The following is a 14,876-nucleotide window of genomic DNA, read 5'->3' on the forward strand; positions in this document are numbered from 1 at the left end:
TACAGTCAAAACACATGCACATTCACACAATCCCCTACCCACACATACACATCCACACTCAGACATACCCATACATGTACACGTGCTCACAAGTACACAGACACAGACACGTCTACTCACGCAAACATATCCATACAATCCCACACACAGAAATACACTGATGCACATATATACTTCCTCACACGCACACACTTCTACAATTACATAAGTGCATACATGAGCATATAAATACTCAGTCACATGCACACACATATATATGCCCATTCTGTCTCTCTCTCATACATACACACAGACACAGACAGCCTGCTGGCCATCTTTTCTTCCCATTAAGAAAAATCACATTCACTGCCAATATGCAGGAGGCTCCGGGGGCGGGGGGGTCACAGCAGTAAATCTGCAGGAGTGAGAACAGCTGCCATCATTCCCCACTATCCCCAACATGAACCCACATTTACCCTCCCCTGCCTTTACCACCTCAGCACCATCTGCTGTCCCCCAGGAGGACACCTGGTCCAGTGTTCCCAAGCCTGGCCACATAGCAGAATCACTTGGGCACTGTCCACCAACACTGACCCTGGGACCCTAATTCAATTGATCTAAGGTGGGACCTGGGTATTGAGTTGGGATTTTTAAGTTCTACAGCCTCTGTGGCATAAATCCCCAACCCAGCTCCATAACTTCAGAGAACTTGAGCAGAAATTACTTTCTCCATCCCTAAAATGGGAGAAACAATAATGCCTATTTTATAGGTTGTTCTATGGATTAAATCAGATAATCCATCCAAATCACACACTACCTAGCCCCTAGTCAGAGTGCATAAATGTTAGCTATTGTTACTATTACTGGTTTTATTCTACCACAGTATATTCCTGGAAAATGTTGAGTCCAAAATTAAAAAAAAAAAACTGAACGTAACCCCTGAAATCTGTATCACCCAGAAACCATCTGGGGCCATCTGGTCAACCTCCTTCTGACCCCTTTCCCCTGCAGGACCAACAGTGCATCGGTGCTTGCACCACCCAGAAGTCAGCCTGAGGGATTGAGTATCACCCTCTCCCTGCTTGTTGTTTTCTTCTCCTCTTATTTTCTTTGGTAAAATAACAACAAAGACATCCTCCTACACATGCCTAAGGCTGCACAATCTAGAGTGGGCTCCCACCATCCAGGGCTGCCATCCCTCTGATGTGTCAGAGGTGTCCAGTCCCCACTTTTGTGATGAGAAAGCAGAGCCACAGAGAGCTTAGCAATGTGCCCCAAGTCACATAGTTCTCAAGCAGCAGATGTGTCTGGTTCCACCTCCAGAGTTTTCTCCACTGACATCCTACCAGGCTGTGAATCCTCCACCGCCATTCTCTGTGCCCCCTTCATACTCTGTACTCCCCTCCCCTCCACTCAGAGATCCTTCACAGCCAGGGTGGCCTACCACTCTCATCAGGAGAACAAGGGGTGTCACAGACTTGATGGGTAAGCGTTTAACACCATAGTGAGAAGCAGTTGATTACAGTCCTATTCTGGAAATGCTTAAAATGGAGGGAGGAAGAGAAGGCAACCAATACTGGTCACTGGACCTCCAATTTCACCACTTTACTAAAAGCAGGTACCAGACAAGAGGGAAGAAGCGGACAAGACCAGTATTTCTGACTACCTTGTAGACCTGAGGCACTGTGAAGACACGACTTGATATTGTAGGGAAGATAGAAGAAAATGCGGGTTCGGAGCACCAGGTTGGCTTGAGTTCCAGCCGCACCATGTCCTAGCTATGTGATCTTACTGTCATACCTTCTTTGAAGGGTACAGAGGGGTCTGATGAGGTCATACCTGGAATATGATCATCTGGTGCTGGAACACCCAAAGAACTCAAGAAACCTTGGCTATTTCAATCTTATTAACTATTATCCATATTTCAAAGTTTTATTAAAGAATCATGGTCCAAGTGAGGACCCCAGATTATTTCAAAATATATTCTATTTTGAGTGAACTAACATGGTGTCCACTGGCTGGACTCTGTTGCCGGTACCGAACTCCCAGTGTTATCTCATTCTGTTCCCCACATGTAACCATGGAGGCGGCACAGCCCCTGTTCCCAAGGAGTTTAGAGGCTCCTAGAGAAGAAAGAAAAGTTAGGAAGAACCACAATATAAGGAACTAGATGAAAAATGAATAAAATGATCCATGCCCACATGCAAATAAGGAAAATGAGATTCGGAGAAGCAAAATAATTTGCCCAAGGACACGCTGCCAATAAAGGGCAGGGCCTGCAACTCAGGCGTGTCCTGATGCCAAATCTAATGCTCTTTGCACCAAACATATGAGCTCAGGGGACTCGATTTTTCGAGCAAATAGAAACTCTCGCAGACTGGGTGGTGGGTTCTGATAGAAAGAGTGGTCTAAACCCCTGAGTGACTCAAACTTGACGGAAACCAGAAGTCTTCAAGAATGACTAATGAAGATCAAATGGGAAGTTTTGAAACTCCCATCCATAAACAGAGCAAAATACATAAACCATCCAGGAGAGACCCTCACAGGAGATAACAGGGCATTTTCGGAGAGGTCTCCAAGAGCTGAACAAACAAACACATTGTATTTCTACATTTGAAGAAGGCCTATTGAGAAAATGTTCATTTTTCCAATTTAGTGCATGGCTTTAACTGATTCTAACCAAAATTCTAAGGCAATTTTCTTTAGAACTTGTAAAAATGATTCTAAGTTTCATCTGGAAGAATGAATAGATAGAGTTGGGAATGAAAATACTGAAAAAAAGAAACACCTGGATGGCTAGGTATACTGGATACAAAAACTTATTCATACATGTACAAAGTTCAACGTGGGTATTGGTGCAACAACACACAGGTCAACACAACAGAATCTGCAGCCAGAAACATGCTGGCAAATGCAAGAACCTAATATCAAATCAAGGACACTTCACAAACCAATGAGAACAAGATGGACCGTTCAATAAGCAGAGTTGAAAAAATTGGATATCTGGGAAAAAATCCTGTTAGAGCCTCACCTCACAGCATTATATCTTTAAAAAAAAAAACACTAGAAGAAATGTAGTTGAATATCTGGCATCTCTCTAAGTACAAACATAAACGTTAGGATGAACTACAATGGAAAACATCAAGATTCAACCATGTACAAATTTGAAACTTCTGGAAGTCAAAAATCAATATATGACAATGGTTGAAGCTGGGCGGTGGGTACGGGGGTGGTGGGTTTAAATTACACTATCTGCTCTGCTTTTGTGTATGTTTAAAAATGTCCAAATAAATAAAAATATTTTTAAAAAATAAAGGGGACGCCTAGGTGGCTCAGTGGGTTAAGTGTCTGCCTTCGGCTAGGGTCATGATCCTGGGGTCCTGGGATCGACCCCTGCATTGGGCTCCCTGCTCAGCGGGGAGCCTGCTTCTCCCTCTGCCTGCCTCTCCCCCTGCTTGTGCTCTCTCTCTCTCTTTGACAAATAAATAAATAAAAATCTTTTTTTTTAAAGTCCATGGTTATAAAGAAGATGTGGCATACATATATTTATATTTATAGATAATGGTATACATATATATTGTATACTTATATGTAATGGAATATTATATAGCCATAAAAAAGAACGGGACCTTGCCATTTGCATCAACATGGATGGACATAGAGGGTATTATGCGAAGTAAAACAAGTCAGACAGAGAAAGGCAAATACCATATGATTTCACTTATATGTTGAACATAAAAAAATAAGACAAATGAACAAACACAAAAAAGCAGAAACAGATCCATAAGTACAGAGAACAAACAGATGATTGATAGAGGGGAGATATGTAGGGGGATGGGCAAGATGGGTGAAGGGGAGTGGGAGGTGCAGGCTTCCAGTTATGGAATGAATAAGTCGTGCGGATGAAAGGTGCAGCACAGGGAACACAGTCAGAGGTACTGCAATAACACTGTATGGTGACGGTATCTATACTTAACGGTGAGCATAGCAAAGTGCATAGAGTTGTCAAATCACTACATTGCACACCAGAAACTAATGGAATGTTGTGTGTCAGCTATACTTCAATTTTTAAAAAGTCCATGGTTACAAATTAAAGTATTTGAAAGTTTTAAAACTTAACATAAATTTAAAAGGCAAACAACCACCAATATAGCATATGAACCATTATTACCTTTGAGGTATGAAGAGCTCCTCCAAATGACTAACATTCACTAAAGCATCAGTAGATAAGAAGTGACCATTACCCTTCATATCCGATCCTCCTTCCCACTTCCTCATGGCCTTGAATTTCCACTGAAAGACCCACAAGTTTCTGGGGAGGCTGACTCCATCCCCCACCCCAAGGAGATCATGTGACTTGGCTACCCCAATCAGTGCATCCCATTCCCCAGCCATTGTGATTGACTGAGGAAGAGGAATGTGACCAAGCCAGCCCCAGCATAATCAATCTGAGTGAAATAAGTCAATCAGAAAAAGACACGTATCCTATGACCTTACTGATATGAGGAATTCTTAATCTCAGGAAACAAACTGAGGGTTGCTGGAGTGGTGGGGGGTGGGAGGGAGGGGGTGGCTGGGTGATAGACATTGGGTAGGGTATGTGCTATGGTGAGCGCTGTGAATTGTGCAAGACTGTTGAATCACAGATCTGTACCTCTGAAACAAATAATGCAATATAAGTTAAGAAAAAAAAAAGAAGATAGCAGGAGGGGAAGAATGAAGGGGGGGAAATCGGAGGGGGAGACGAACCATGAGAGACGATGGACTCTGAAAAACAAACTGAGGGTTCTAGAGGGGAGGGGGTGGGGGGATGGGTTAGCCTGGTGATGGGCATTAAAGAGGGCACGTTCTGCATGGAGCACTGGGTGTTATGCACAAACAATGAATCATGGAACACTACATCAAGAACTAATGATGTAATGTATGGTGATTAACATAACAATAAAAAATTTAAAGTAAAAAAAAAAAGAATCAATCTCAGAGTTTCTGAGATCAGGGACAAAGAAGCTTTCTTTCCATGGACCTTAGTAGAGCCCCAGGAGCTTCTGGGAGAATGCTGGGACCTGCAGGAAGCACCACCACCATCCCCAGAATAAAGCCAACACTAGGAAGCAGATCCAAGAAGTCAATAGCAACAGAGAGAGGGCTCCGTGACTGTTATTTTTTTTTTTTTTAATTCAGGACCAAGTTTCACGTAAAGCTGAACCTACTCCTGTTTAAATGTATTGAGTAAAAATCCCATTTTTTTTCTGGGTTTCTGTTACTTGCAAACAAAAGCACTCAAACAAAAATGAGCTAACTTAAAGCCTGAATGTGTAGAGATCTCAATCATGCCCCCAAGTAGAGTTCAGAGAGCAGATTTTTCACGTGGCCCCCAGGTGGTCAGGGAAGTTCAGGGAGGACCAGTGTGGGCAGGCTTCCCCTCCCTCAGAGGTTGAGGAGGGTGTCACCTGTGCTCTGATTTCTGCTCTGACTCATCTCCAGTCTCTCCACAGCCCCCTTCTCTCTCCCTCCCTCTGAGGGAATAGACTCGAATCCCCTGGAATCCCCGTGACAAGGCACACTTCCCTCAGTACCATGACTTGTCTGCCCAGGAAGGTGGAGAGACACCTGGGGGCAGGTACTCTTGGACTGGTTCGATAGAGATCCTGAATCTCCAGTCTGAAGGTCTTTTCTCCTGGCCTAAGATTAGAAAGCAGAATCACGGAGTCTTCCAGCAGGATGCAGCCAGTTTGGGGGTGTTCAAGAGTGGAGGCAAACTTCACCAGCCATCTAGGTATGGCCTCTTCAACTTGACAAGGCCAAAATGGGACCTTCTCCATATACCCACAGAGGACCAAATTCTCAGTGACAGACCATTAAATCAGAACACCAGTTGAACAAAGGCCAACAGCCAATGCATTCATCCACAGTGGTAGCCTTCTCTGGAATGTCCATGCCCCATATGCAGGATCCCTCCAGATATCTCAGTCCCTGAAGTGGCCTAATGAGCATGATACTGGGGCCAATGAGGACTCAGATCCTCCCCAGGCATGGGGATGCCTAGTGATCTGAGCTGCCCCTGCTCACTACCTGTCCCTTCTCTTCCAGGCCCCTGAACTCGGCCCCAAAATGTATTTTGCCAAATTTGCCTCCAGGAATTCTGTTTTCCTAAGACAACTCTTTTCCATAATCGCTTTTGTCTATTTTTAAATTATTTCCTTTCCTAGTTGTCATTTCTGCATTCTGATTATATTTTGAGCATATTTGATAGAGAATAAAAAGGATAAATACAACAAATAAGTTAAAATGTATATTAAAATGACCCCTCAACTCCCCATCCAACTAAGAGCTAGAACATCACCAGTAAGTTGTATCCACCTATCCCCATGTACAGCCTTCCCCTGCAAAATAGCCACATCTTGAATTTTTGGGTTTATCATTCCTTTATGATTCTTTGCACAGTTTGCACATATAAATGAACTATACAGTTGGAGTTATACTACACACAGTGTTCTACAGACTTGCATATTTTGCTTAATATTATGTTTCTAAGGTGCATTCATGTTGTCCCGAAGAGCTGAGGTTTGTTCATTTGAACTGCTGAACTGCTGCAAGTTATACCTCTGTGTACAAGTGTATCCTGATGTCTATGTCCCTTTGCCTGTCTACAGACATTGATGTTGTCTGAGTTGTTGAGGGCTTTGTGCTGTACTAAACATGCTGCTATAAACATTTCTGCACATGTCTGCATACATGTGATGTTCATATGCAAGAGGCTCTCCGGGGTCTACACCTGGGAGGGGCATGGCTGGGTGAGTGGATATTCAAATGTTCAATTTCACAAGAAAATGTCTAACTGTGTTCCCACAGCCTCTCTTTATGTGGTTGCCAGTATTATTGTACCCCATGTATTCACTCCCCAACCTGTAAGAGGATTGATAATAAATTTCTACTCCTGCCCGTGGCATGCAGTGTCTTGCTGTGGTTGGAATATACCTCCCTGCCATGTAACTTGCATGGACCAACAGAACATGACAAGAAGTGATGAGTACCTTATCTAAGCAGAAACTTTAAGAGCCACCACAAGGTGCTGCCTTTGTTCTCCTTCCCCTCTGCCATGAGATTATCATGTCCTTAATAGAGGCTGTTCCACCACTCTGGATCCTTGGATGAAGATACATGGAGCAGAGCTGTAGCCATCCTAAGTGACAAAAATTATGAGAGAGAAATAAACCATTGTTATAAGCCACTGAATTTGGGGGCTGTTTGTTACTGCATCATAATACAGCAAAACCTGCCTGACACAAGATATTCAACAAAAATTTACTGAGCATCTCCCACATGCCAGGCATGGTGCTGGGTTCTGTGAAAGCAATGATGGCCAAGATAAACAAGGTCATGGCTTCCTGGGGTTCACATTCTACACAAGCAGCAGGTCCCAAAGGCCCCCGAGATTTTCAAGTATAGCTCCCAGGAACAAACTCATCAGTTAAGACTCCTTCTGTCAGAAGTGATGCACTTGATAAAGAAACATGGAAATTTGTGGATTCTTATAAACAGAAAGTCCAGGCATGAAGCTTGAAGCAGGGATGGATCCAGGAGCAAACAATATTATTGGGGCCCATGCGCGCTCTCTCTCATTCTTTCTCTTTCTGTTGTTTTCCTGGGTTTGTCCCCATGCCCAGACACCAGTCAATCCAGGCTACACCTCCCTAGCTCTAAGATCACCAATTCAAACAAAGTCCTGGCCTGACTCCCAGAACCAGATTGGCACACAAGCCCATCCCTGAGCCAATCAATGTCCAGGGAGATGGGATACACTAATTGGTCCAGGCCTAGGTCACATACCACCCCTGGAGCTGGTGAGGAGGTCACCCTACCCAAACCACATGGGTCGAGAAGATGGTAGGGGGTGGATACTTTCAGGGAAAATCAGGGCATGCTTACCAGAGGGGAAAGCAGATTCTAGACAGGCAAACCAGCAATGCCCTCACTGAAGCCAGCTCCCACTGGCTCATGAGACGACAGTACACATCTCTTCCAAACTCCACATTCAGGGACATCATGTTGGCAGTATGAGACCAGCCATTGTGGGGGTGTTTACACCAAAGGAAGAGGCAGGCGCTGCCCATCAGAGCTGTAATTTCCCCAGAGAACCAGTTGTTGTGCATTTACCAGCACACCACTGCCCCTAACTCTGCTGCAAGCTGAGAGGTGTGTGTGTGTGTGTGTGTGTATGTGTGTGTGTGTACATGCACGCACATGCATGCATGCAAGTTTAAATTTGCTTTCTCTGCATCAGAAGTCACAAATGCAGGCATTGGCTATAAACTCCAGTATAATTTGGTGAACTGTACCTCTTCACTTGGGCTATTAAATCCTTTCCCCTCCAAAGGTACACATGTTGCGGCATAAGGAGCAAACTGTTGACAGATGGTGGAGAAACTTCACAGGCCCATAATTGAGACTTATTTTCATACATTTGTGCCAGTTTGAAATCTAATTGCCAATAAAACAATACTGTGATAGTGCCACATCTAATATCTCTGCCACTCTCCAAAGTTACACTTGAATCCACTAGTAAATTCTAATCTCCCAGAGAAAAATATTTCCCCCACTTCATCGGAAAAGCAGAGCTATAAATCCACGTACAGTGGTTCATTTTCAAATGCGAACTTCCTTTCCCAGGTCCCCAAAGAGCCCTCACTCGGCTAATGTTAGTGCCTGCCTGAGAGCAGTAGATATTCTTTGTTTACTTGACAGAAGCACAGATGTGGCTTAGTGAATCTGTGATGAGGTCTTTTGCAGAGAAATGCTTTGATGGGCTAGGTTACCCTCCCTCTTTGGAGTGACTCGGTACCATGTCTGGAGATATTTTGCCCCAATCGTAGAAAAGTGGCCAGAGGCCCATCACTGTCCACTGAGCAAGGGAAGGTGGAGGAACCCAGAACCCCCCTCCTTGCCTTTCTGTTTTCACTCTCCTGATGAAAAGGTTTGAGGACAGATCAATCCAGATCAATTGAGACTGTAACTAAAAAACGGGCTTTCAGTTAGATGAAGGAGAGCAGGGGCTGGGTTCATTTGTGTCTACTGAAAAACACAACCTGTCACCTCAAACCACAAGCCTGCTAGTAGTAGTCATGGTCATCGTTCACAAGTCAGAGCTTTGCCCAATGTACAAAGAAATCGTTATCGCTGGCTGAGTCTGTGCCAGGTCTGTGCCAAGCCCAGAGATGGTGTACTGAATACAGCAAATATGGCCCTTGCCTCCACGGTCTTCACGTGAGCCCTGGATGGGAGTTTTTATCTTCCCTATCATATAGACAGTAAGCTGAGGCTCAGAGTGGCCAAATAATTCTTCCTCCAGGATGCACAGTGATTAGGGGAGGAGTGACTTAGCAGATGGACTCAGATCCATCTGATTTACCTCCCGGTCCAGTTCTGTTGTTACAGGGATTCAGTGAGAGGGGCACCTGGATGGCTCAGCTGGCTAAGCATCCAACTCTTGCTTTCAGCTCAGGTCATGATCTCAGGGTCATAAGATTGAGCCCCACATTGGGCTCCATGCTCAGTGTGGAGTCCTCTTGAGATTCTCTCCCTCTGCCCCTCCATCCCCTACTCTCTCTCTCTCCCAAATAAATAAATTTAAAAAACAAAACAAAACAAGGATTCAGTGAAATAGTTAACTATGGAAGCTTTAAAAAGTTTGGTTTCTGGGACGCCTGGGTGGCTCAGTCGTTAAGCGTCTGCCTTCGGCTCAGGTCATGATCCCAGGGTCCTGGGATTGAGCCCCACATCGGGCTCCCTGCTCCGTGGGAAGCCTGCTTCTCCCTCTCCCACTCCCCCTGCTTGTGTTTCCTCTCTCGCTGTGTCTCTCCCTGTCAAATAAATAAAATCTTAAAAAAAGAAAGAAAGAAAGAAAGTTGGGGCGCCTGGGTGGCTCAGTCATTGAGCATCTGCCTTCGGCTCAGGTCATGATCCCAGGGTCCTGGGATCGAGCCCCGCATCGGGCTCCCTGCTCAGCGGGAAGCCTGCTTCTCCCTCTCCCACTCCCCCTGCTTGTGTTCCCTCTCTTGCTGTGTCTCTCTCTGTCAAATAAATAAATAAAATCTTTAAAAATAAATTAATTAATTAAATAAAAAGTTTGGTTTCCTTTTTCCCACCCCAGCCCCACCTCTACCTGTAGTCCTCGCTCTCCTCCTTGGGACTACATCTCCCTCACCTTCCATACACAGGCCTTTAAACATGTGAAGGTCATTATACAGCTTCCTAGAGGCTTCTTTTCCATGCAAAATAATACTCAATTGCTTCAGACACTCCCCAAATCATGGTCCAACATCTAACCACTGCTTCTCAAACCATTGTAATGAGCACAGAAATCATCCAGAGCACTTGCTTAAATGCAAAAACCTCAGCTCAGGAGGTCTGGATGGGTCCTGAGACTTGTATCTCTAACCAATTTGCCCGGGGTGTACAGATGCTGCTGATACATAGACCACACTTGGAGTAGTAACCACAGGGCACAGACCTGCGCTGTCTGCCGGCCACATGTGGCTACGGAGCATTTGAGGTGTTGCTAGTGCAAGTGAGGAGCTCAGTTTTTATTCATTTAATTGTAATTATTTGAAATGTAAATTTAAAAAAACTAAAGCATTATAATTAAATTTAATTAAACTTAATTAAAATTAAAGTATTAAATATTTTCCCATTAAACACAATTTATTGTTTTGGTAGGACTCTATTTTATTTTAACCACTGAAAATTTAACATGTGAATTGAGATGGGCTGGAAGTGTGAAATATACACTGGATTTCAAAGACTCAGCACTTAGGGGGAAAAAGTTTGCAATATCTCATTAATAATTTATTTCTATTGATTAACACTGAAATGAACATGTTTTGAATACACCGGGTTACCTAAAATCTATTATTGGCTACTAGAAATTTTTTAAATTTTGGTGGATGATAGGTAGTAGAGTGAGTGAGCTTACGTTATATTTCTATTGAACAGCCGTGGTCTAGATCATTCACCAGCCTGAACACCTGTTTGTCTGAGCTCCAGGTTATCAACATTCCACTGACCCATGGTCTGGGCACTGTACTCAAACTGACGTATCCTGAGGTTACTGGGTTGTTTTGCATGAGCTTGCGGCGCAACCACATCATATCAACCCCGTTGTCTTTTTGTCACCTGATATTCATTAGCTCTCCCCTAACGTCCACATGTGCGGTCTAGACTTGTGAGCTATTACCATCGTTCAGATAGTAGAATTTGCCCTAGTCAGTTTCTCCGGCTTGTTTCAGCCCATTCTTCCTGCCAGTCAGAGTCTCCCCTGCATCTCGACTCCATCATTCAACATCTCTCTCTCAACTTCACAGCTTCCTCCTGTTTGATAAGCTTGCCCTCGTGTCTTCGACGGGGGCAGCAAATAATTGTTAAAGGGGACAGGCCACATCTAGAATAGAAAATAGTAAGGAGCCACTGACACGCTGTCTACAATCAGGAACTCTTTAAAACAGAGTCTGATAACTCCTTCTGTGGGAATGACCTACATACATTTTTTTTTCAAATGGTGTTATAGGAAAACATTTAATGACACGGAACATTGTCCTTAATGTATTTAAGTGCTAAATGCATGTAACATGACAGTATATAAAGAATACTATTTTCAAGTATATATTTACATAAGTGGAAAAAAGACTAGTACACAAATATATCAAAATGTTAAACACGGTTATCTCTCCATGATGGAACTGAAATCACTTTTATTTTCCTTGCAGAATGTTCTGCTTGCATCATCTTGTTTAATACTTGGGATCATTGGCATTTTATTTTATTTTATTTTTTTAAATATGGAATGCTTCAAAAATCTGCATGTCATCCTCGTGCAGGGGCCATTCTAATCTTCTCTGTATCATTCCAATTTGAGTAAATGTGCTGTCAAAGCAAGCACGGGATCTTTGGCATTTTACAAGAGACGGAAACCGAGTCTCAGAGAGGTTACCCAGTCTGTCCTGGGGCCCTCTGCTGAAGCACAGGGCCCTGGGGGATCTAGTCTCTCACTGGCAAAGCCTCAGGCTCTTTCCCCAGACCCACTGCTGCCCTCCTAGGGGGTGGGGCCCGGAGGGTCTTGTAAGTACAGGATATCCAGATTTCAGCAAAACGTCTAATTACAGCCTACCGTCCTAGTTATGCTTTAAATCCATTTGCCTAGTCGACGACACAGCTTTAGCTTTCTTTCCTCTCTCTCCCACAGAATCATGCTCCTCCTCTCTACGAGATCACCCCTGTCAGCATACAAACAAGCTCTTGAAAGAAAAAAAACATAGCCTTCCCTAAGCCCATTTTTCCCTCCAGAGATGATCCCACTTCTCTCCTTCCATTTACAACAAAAATCCCTGAAAAAGGCACATACAGGAGTATTCAACAAACGGTACCAATTATTAGGTACCCCATCAAACATGGCAATGAGGTGATGGGGTGGCCAGCTTGGCTCAGAGCCCATGTATCAGTGCACAGAGCACTCTGCCATTTTACACCTGACCCTTCTGGCAAGTAAGAGCTGGGGTGGCAGGAGCAGCTTCAAGCCCATGGCTCCTGGTGCCCAGAGGAAATCTACACAAAGAATACAATGAGACCCTCGGGAACCAAGCCCCAGAGCATACCCCATCTCTTTAAGAACAACAGCAACAGAACTAGTCAGAAAACAGAAAAGTAGTCAAAGACATAAGAGAAGACAATCTTCTAAAATAAAGACAGGCCCGAAATTGCAGACGAAAGAGTAATTTGTCCTCCCAGATTAATTCAATTAGACATCAAGATCCCAGTGGGCAGAGTAATCAGGTCAGCTAAACGGGGACACAGTCAGGCTGCCTCCATGCTCCTCTTTGCAACAATCAATGTCAAGAGAGAGACAAACACCTCTTACAGAATTCAAGGGGGTGGGGGCAAGCAGAATGTGACTCCAAATTCTTATTAACCCAGCCGAGGTGTCATCATGTACAAAGACAACAGAGAAGTTCTCAGAAAGGTAGTACCCATCAACCCCTTCCTAGTGATAAAATCTAGCCAACCCATAAATGAATCCAAAAGAGGTAAAAAGAAGAACTGGTGAGTACAAGGGCTGTGCTCTACAAGACAGGGAAAAAAAAAAAAAAAAAAAAAAAAAACCCTGAATGCAGTTAACTACAGAGCAAAATCTAGGAAACGTGACAAACTGGGGTCAGAAGAGAACTTAACTAGTATAGGCCGTGACAGTGCCAACATCAGAACAGAACGAACAAAAATCAGAAGGCAGAGGGAGAGGAGGGAAAGGTGGAGGAAGTCTGTGCGTCCAGAATCCCTGCTGCGTGATGGGAGGAGTCAGTCCTTTCTATGGCTGAGCTCTGTTGGTAATTTCCCAAACATTGTGCCATCAACTCCTCAGGCTCTCCTGGCCTCAAAGTCCTCCGGGTTCAGCTTTACCCACAGTCAGTTAAATGACTTACCCATTTCTCGAGAAGCCGATTTTCCCAAATTCAGCTCACTGACCAGGTTCTAATTAAAATGCTAGACCAAAACAAGCTGGCTAAAAGAGCTCCAAGCATCCTAAGAGATGGGGAGGGGGTCTCCCCACCTGAGATATTGTCCTCCCCCCAACTCTGGGCTCCCCCCCATACCAGCCCCGCCAGTCTGCTTAACAGACTGCTTTGCCAGTTCCTGCACTCCTCAAACGTCCCCACCCTCCCCACCTCCCCTTACGCCTCTGACTCCATGCTTGAGGAGAAGGGGTCCATTCCTCAGTGCCCACAGCCACCTGGAGACCACTGTCCCCTGCGAACACTCTGGAAAGTCTCTTCTGCCACTCCCCAACCTCATCACCAACCTCTTCTACCATGTTTCCCAAAATGTGGCCCACAGATACTAATCCTACAAAATGCTCCATTGAATAAGGGCGCCACAGTCCCATATATTTGGGAATCACAGGTCCTATACCTCGGTCCTGAGAATCACCAGCTATAAAAGTGTGTTAAAAGTGAGAAAAATCTCGTAGTATAGACACTGGCATTTCCCAGACTTCCTCCTCCACGGAACCCTTGTCACAAAAACCCCTGTTAACATTTGCTTGACTTGGCAGTCAGTGGAACACACTTTGGGAAACTGTTCTACCACCCTCCATGACACTCTCTCACTCACTTAGTAGCCTCACCACCTGGCGCAAGTTCTCCTTCTGTTTGCCTGCCTTCTCCACAGTCCTCCACTTTGTCCATCCCGCGGGTATAGTGGAAACGACTTTCTGCTTGCCCGGTATGCTTTATCCTTCCTCTAATAAAAACACCTCGTTATCTTTTGCTACCACCCTACCCTCAGACCATGTGATTCAGCTCTCAAGGTTAAGTGTGACTCAGGCCTGGCCAGTGACTGCACTGAATTCCCCTGGCCACAGTAGTCAGATCACCGATGGGCTGGGAACACCAGTCAGGCCAGTAAGAACCAGCTCCAAAGCCCTCTGCTGGAGCTTTCAGGAAAAAGGTGCTCTGTCTTCTGCTGGCGTTGCCCAGCTAATAGGATGTACGCACAGAGAAGCTGGTGGTCATCTTCCAGACAGCCTGCCTGAGAAGTAAACCAACACAGAAGAAAGTGAAGTCTCAAGATATTCCAGAGAATAAAATGGATCCAGCAACGCCTGGTTTCTTATAGTTTTCACTTATAAGAGTCAATAAACCCTTCCTTTTCCCTAATCTAGTTATACTGAGTTTCTGTTACCTGCAACCAACTCAATCATAATAATGGCTAATATTTATTTAATATTTATTACGTTCCATATACTGTTGTAAATGTTTAACATAGACTTTTCTCACTTAATCCTAACAAATATTAAGAAGTAGATACTAATATCACCGTGTATAGTACAGGTGAAGAAATCAAGACACGAA

The 14,876-nt window shown here is 44.3% G+C and overlaps 1 long non-coding RNA gene and 1 other non-coding gene across 2 annotated transcripts in view; both read right to left on the reverse strand.

The window, feature by feature from the left end:
• Positions 1-14,254, reverse strand: part of LOC141370304 (uncharacterized) — a 44,271-nt gene extending 30,017 nt beyond the window's left edge. Inside the window, exon 1 of the long non-coding RNA XR_012374212.1 lies at positions 14,137-14,254. This is a non-coding gene — a long non-coding RNA (uncharacterized lncRNA). The remainder of the gene's footprint in view (positions 1-14,136) is intronic.
• Positions 11,808-11,914, reverse strand: LOC112807718 (U6 spliceosomal RNA). Its single transcript, XR_003204154.1, has one exon. It is a non-coding gene; the product is annotated as a U6 spliceosomal RNA (small nuclear RNA).
• Positions 14,255-14,876: the final 622 nt, after the last annotated feature.

This window comes from Callorhinus ursinus, unplaced genomic scaffold (assembly GCF_003265705.2).
Source record: "Callorhinus ursinus isolate GAN/ISIS: 27379988/994484 unplaced genomic scaffold, GSC_fseal_2.0 scaffold31, whole genome shotgun sequence".
Lineage (NCBI taxonomy): Eukaryota > Metazoa > Chordata > Mammalia > Carnivora > Otariidae > Callorhinus > Callorhinus ursinus.